The following is a 6906-nucleotide window of genomic DNA, read 5'->3' on the forward strand; positions in this document are numbered from 1 at the left end:
ACGGTATGGATGAGCAGGTGGTAGAAATCGTCTGTGACAGTCAAACCAACACGTTTTCCTTCCGTTCTTTAGTTGAAAAGCATCTGTTTCATCTTGACAACATGGACATGATAGCCTCCCATGTGGTATCCATCCAGATAACATACCATATGCTGGAAAGTCACTTGTTGTCCACATAAGTACTGCCCGCATCTGAAAGTTATCTTTGCACGAAACATCGTATGTCTCAAAACCATGCGCCCATAGTTGTTGCAATTCATATATCAGTGGTTGAAGAAACACATCTAGTGATCTTTTAGGATGATCTGGCCCGGGGACTAGAATTGAGAGAAACAAAAACTCTCGTCGCATGCACAAGCTCGGCCGTAAGTTGTACGGTGTCACAATAACTGGCCATAGAGAATACTGCCTTCCATGCTTTCCAAATGGGCTGAAACCATCAGTAGATAATCCAAGATAAACATTTCTTCTCTCTTCCGCAAATTCTGGATATGTTGACTGGAAATGTTTCCAAGCCTTTGCATCTGAAGGATGTCTAATCTCACCATTTGTGGAATGCTCTGCATGCCATCTCATTGCTTTTGCTGTGCGCTCACACTGATACAACCTCTTCAATCTTTCCGTCAAAGGCAAATACCACATTCTTTTGAATGGGATCGGAACTCTTCCCCTCGTCTCCTGATAACGAGGTTTCCCACAAAATTTGCATACATTCCGTGTCTCATCCGCTCTCCAGTAGATCATGCAGTTGTCAATACATACATCTATCACTTCATACGGTAGTTGAAGACCTGCAACAAGTTTCTGAACCTCGTAGTATGAACCCGGTGCAAGGTTATCCTCAGGTAGAATACCTTTGACAAAATCAGTAATCGCATCCATACATTCTTCAGCAAAATTATAGTCTGTCTTAATACCCATTAATCTAGTTGCAGATGATAAGACTGAATGACCATCCCTACAATTTTGATACAAAGGTTGTTTTCCTGCATCCAACATGTCAAAAAAACTCCTAGACTCGGGGTTTGGTTCTTCCCCTCTATAATGATCATGTACCATCTGCTCAGTACCTACACCATAATCTATATCCGTTCTAGATTCTTCTAACCTAATATCAGGCTGAAGTTCACTAACAGGCTGAGGTTCCCTAGTACTACCATATTCATAACCAGTTTCCCCATGAAGGTACCAAACTTTATAATTACGTGAAAACCCTTTCATATACAAATGAGTCCAAACATCAAATTCTTTTATAACCTTATTATTATTGCAAGAAGAGCAGGGACATCTTAACATACCACTTTTTGCATCCGGTTGCTGTTGAACAAGCCTCATGAATTCTCCAATCCCTTGAACGTATTCTTCCGTAAGCAAATTGGTGTTCGGATCCAAATGAGGTTTATCCATCCACGAACGATAATAAACTTCTGAAGACATGATTTTCACGGAATTGTTATGACTAAAGAGAATGAAGAGAGAATGAAGTGTGAATGAGTTGAATGAAGAGGGGTTATATTTATAGGAAATTGCTTACGGACCTCCGACGACTTTCCGACGAAATTCCGACGGATATAAAGAAGTCCGTCGGAATTCCGTCGGAATTGTCCAATCCCAAACGGCTACACAACGGTCATATGTATTTGTCGGCAACGGTCACATGGTTCGTCGGAATTCCGTCGGAAAATACCGACGGTAGTCCGTCGGAATACCGTCGGTATTTTCTAATCTCAAACGGATATAAAACGGTCATATATATTTGTCGGCAACGGTCACATGTTTCATCGGAAATTCGTCGGAAAATTCCGACGGAATACTGACGACGGTAACGGTTATATCTGTTAATCGGAATGTCGTCGAAAAGTCATCGGAAAATTCCGACGGAATACTGACGACGGTAACGGTTATATCTGTTAATCGGAATGTCGTCGAAAAGTCATCGGAAAATTCCGACGAGCCATGTTTCGTTTCCGACGGAATTCCGACGACTTCAATTTTTTTGTTTTCGTCGGAAATTGATCGGAAATCCGTCACAAACGTCCGACGACACTGAAGTCCGTCGGAACCTCTGTCGGAATTCGGCGTGTTTTCTTGTAACGCGTAGTTCATTTTTGTTAGGAAAAGGTCTACTCCCCCGCCCCCCAAAAAAAATTAATTTAACATAATTAGAACTTCGTTGTAGGGTAATCTACGTGTTCTCTTCAGAATTTTCCACTCCTTCGAAAAAAGAAGTAAAAGATTAACAAAAAGGTGAAAAATGCTTCGATGACATTTTTAAACTTTCTAAACGAGCTGAATGATGACCTGAGTTGTCAAAATTATCTAAACCAGTTGATGATATTAAAAAAAAAAAACAGAAAATGTGGGGGACAAATGTGAATGGGGTTCATTTTTAAATTGTCGTAGCAAAGAGTCAAGAAAAGCCATGTGGCTAACTTTTGCCGCCTTTTTTGGGTTGGCCTTTTGATTACCTGACCATATGAGTTATCTAACGTCAGTCCGAAGTAAAGTGATCTGAGTAATGTGTTTTGATTAAAATTTGATTCTATCGGCTGAAAATAACAGATGCTATAAAGAAACAAAGAAAATAGTGTTATTTTTCAAAAGCAAAATTAACTATGATTAATCTCTCTATAATATATGTGCATGCATGAAACGATTATATATAGCTTCTTAAGAGTATAAAAGAACTTAACAGAATATTTTTGAGTGAGGTCCAGATCACTAAAGCTTCTTTCTCAGTTTTTCTTTAGAGTCAAGGTGAGTGTAAGACGAACGAGGTTAGCCACTATATGTTAGATTATTAGCGGAAACGATTTTGGCTTTTTGTGGATACAAGCTGGCACTTTTAGTTTATAGATTAAGTCGAAGCACCATTTCGAAGCCGAAAGAAAAAGTGAATTGAACACTAACTTCAATTCAACTACTAATTAAGAGAGCAGTATTGACAGGATTACCTAATTTTTTAGATTACAAATGGTTTACAAAACAAAATGTTAGATTTAATATATGAGATTCTGAGATTGTATATTTGAGAATAGATTTATATAGATACTAGTTTAGATACTCAAGATTCTCTTGTCTATATGTTGTTTTGATGATCTGGTAATCAAAATATGGAGTTTATCAGGTTACAAAATAGCTATCTATATGTATTTCACGTGTGTATTATCGATGTAATCCTGGGGGATGACTCATGGGTGGAACTTAAAATCATTTTTATGTTTGTGGAACATTTTAACCAAAAAAAAATCATCTTTAGCAACAATGCATTATGCGGAAGATAACACATTGATAGCACCATCATGATGATCACATTTAAACCTTAAATTATAATATAATAAAATTTTGAAATACTTTACCACTTGGATCAATACCGTAATAAACACCACAATATATGTACATAATTTTCTTAAACAAAAATTCTCATCCTGACTCATTTTAACAAATTGCTCCAAAGTATTTTATTTTCTCCTATATACGTCTATTCTATTTACCAAAATACTTATAAACCGCTTACATATGACATATATTATAAACTCATAACAAACACATATATACAATACAATATAAGTTTCTAAATTAAACGTCTAGCTATTCAAAATTTTCATTTGTTAATTTTTTTATCAATCAATACATTTAACACAAATATACATATGAATATAAGAATATGGGTGGGTGAAGACAGACGCCCAGCTATATTAAAATAAATTTTGTAAAAATGAATTTTAATGGGGTTAATTAATCAAAGTATAGTCAGCCCTGTCAGATGATTAAGGCTGTTAAGGTTTAACTACCTACCTCTCACCGTGGTCCTGCTCATCTGGTCGGCACTTTCTTACATAACGCACTCTATCGAGTTATTCTATCCAACTTTTTAATTCCATTAAACTCCAAATTTAAATAAATTATCATATTTACATTCTTTTCTGTCTAGCGTGTATGTTATTATATCAATTTTTATTTTGAGTTAACTAACAACCCAAAAATGGATCACGATGGCTGACTGGAAGATAAATTAAATAAATTTGTAATGGCGGTTAGATGTGTATAGAGTCACTCACAAGTCAAAATTTCATGAGTGATCACTCATCACCACTTTTTGTATTGTTGCAAAATGCAGTGGATGTGTAAATTTTGTAAAGTCAAAACATTTTTAAAAGAAAAGTGCTGTTACTTTAACTTGTCAGCAACCTGCACTATAAGTTCGAATTCAGATAGTGATACATGGACGACATTAACATAAATTATAAAACTACATATATATTCTAATATAGTTTTTTCCCATTTAGTAAAAGTTATAAAATAGGGTTTCCATTTAATAATTGATTTGATTGTATTGTGTCACCATCTTAAGTCTAACTTGTGGAAAAAGAAATGAGTAATTGTTTTTGTTATCAAGTGAGTTTCAAGAAGAAAAACAAAATACAAAATTAGTTGGGATGGACTCAAGTTAGCAATTAGTGACAAATGATTCTGTTCTTCAGAACCAAATATTCAAGTTTATCTATAGCCAGTAAATGTTTAAGTAACATTAAAAAAATCGACACTGATCTATTAGTATTATATTCAAGATTAGCCTAAGAATCATTTCATAATACCCAATCCCCTTTTATATTAAAGGAAAAAGAGGAGCATTTGTCTTAAATGCATTCACATTGACTTTGATAGGTGACTGTTTGACAAGAATTTCAGAACAAGGTTGCTGATGTGACGACTTTATAGAGCTTCTCAAAAAAAATTGTGTGTTTAAAGACAAAGTTTCCTAATTTAAGTTTACTAATACTAATGGGATACAAAATTTTCAGTGTGGACGTCAGCGGGGAACGGCAAACTGAGAGAGATCAGAGGGTGAGCAGTGAGCCAAGTTAGTGAAAGCTAAATGTGCTGCTGGTGTGGTGGTCACCTTCATGGTTACGACGAAAGAAAATTGTGATCCGGAATGATCCGCCATGGAAAACGTAGACAAAAAAAATAAATGGCGAGTAAAAAAGAGTAAAAATGGCTGACTGCTTACGTTTATAAATAGTTTTCACAACATGTCTTGCTGTTACAAAGGAAGAATACATCAGCATTGAGACTCTTCCAAGCTTCAGAATTACCACACGGTAAATTTTTTTAGATAAAGATAGATTGTGTTCTATATGAGGTACAATCGATGAAGAATTTACTTTTAAGTGATGTACTTCACATGTACAAATAGAAGCTCACTTTTCTTGCTCACAGTAAGCCCAAGAACTTCCTCCATGTCGACATCTTCAACCACCATGCGTTCAGGTAACTCCTATTGAAAATGATACAACAGACTCGCAGACAAAAACTCCACAGAAATCTCCCCCATTTAATCCAGGACAGATTTTCCTACCACTCCCAAACGTTAACAGCTCAAAGTGTTGTCCTTTTGCATCAATGTTATTATCTATAAACCTCGAGGGGAACGACTTCAGTGGATTAATACATGAGTCAAAATATTTTCCTACAGACAGTGTGATACTTGTATTTTTATATAATCTCAAATAATTTGTCAAAACATTTTCGCGTCGAAAAAATACATTTTCGCGTCGGATGTTTACTAATGTTCATAACGGTTTCGTGACTTGATGAGTAGTTTAGGATGATGAGTTTGGTCTGTTTCATGCACGTACGTTTTTGTTAATTGATGCGTTTGGTCTGTTTTACTAAAAAGCGCATGCACGCACGAAAGGAAATTAGGGATTCCAGGGCGTTTTACAGAGGCTTTCGTTTTCATCTGGTGTTTTTTTACTATATTGCAATTGTCTTTTACAATCGTTTTGAGTTATGAAAGATCTGTCCATCTCGAACTTCTTTGTTATTCTTAAATTAATAGAAACCCTCTATTTTATTACTTTGTGTTATGAACCAGATTGTGGATGGCTCATAACCAAGAAATTATGATTTGTAATCTTTCCATTTATCTATCACGGTGTAATCTCGTATATAAGAAACCTCTATGTTATGAATAAAGATAGACTTTTCCATTACTTTTATAACATGTTATCAGCACGAAACTCTAAACACCCTGAGCCAAAACCAAAATCGCAAAACCCTAAACCTAGCCGCGACCCGACAAACCCTAATCATCTGATCGCGTCTCTTATTCCAGCTCACGTCCCCGATCAGCTCCAGCCCAAGGCGTTCTTGATCCTAGACGAACTCAGCCTCAGCTACCATTCGCACCAGACGATCAAGCCGTTCGCAATCCAACAGCAAACAGCTCGCGTCCCCGATCAGCCGCTCGCGACCTCAGCCTCAATCCGTTCGCAGTCAGCCCGCGTCTAGGCCAGCTCGCGTCCAGTCCAGCTAGATGTTCATTCTTTGGTGGTCCGGTTTCAACAATCAACTAAGCTAAAAGGTAATTCGAAATCTAAGAACATATGAATCGAATTTGGATTGTTTGATAAAGAATGAAACCCTAAAACCCTAATCTTTACGAATCAAAACCATAGGGTAATAGATCAAAAATCCTAATGAGTAAATCGAAGCTCTAAAGTTCGATACCCTAAACCCTAAATCATGTTCCTACATGATTAAAACCCCAAATCGGATTTTACAAGTTAAAATCCGATAAACCCTAACCCTATATCTATAAACCCTAAATAATATAAGTATCCGAATTAATTATACTATAATTATCAAATCACATATTAAAACCCTAATCGAATATTTTGAAATCAAAATTGTTTTCGGTTTTGATCATTGAGGTTTTAAATCTGATTGAATCTGATGCTATATTGCTACAATTGTTTGACCGTTAAATTGATAGATTTATTTTCTCATCCTGCTTGGTTAATTGTTTATCTGATTAAAAATTGTTTAAACCGACCAGCCTGTTAAAACATTGATTGAATCCGATAGGTTGCTAGCTTGCTTTGCTTATATAATCCGATA

Source organism: Brassica oleracea, unplaced genomic scaffold, assembly GCF_000695525.1.
Source record: "Brassica oleracea var. oleracea cultivar TO1000 unplaced genomic scaffold, BOL UnpScaffold00796, whole genome shotgun sequence".
In the NCBI taxonomy this organism is placed as follows: Eukaryota; Viridiplantae; Streptophyta; class Magnoliopsida; order Brassicales; family Brassicaceae; genus Brassica; species Brassica oleracea.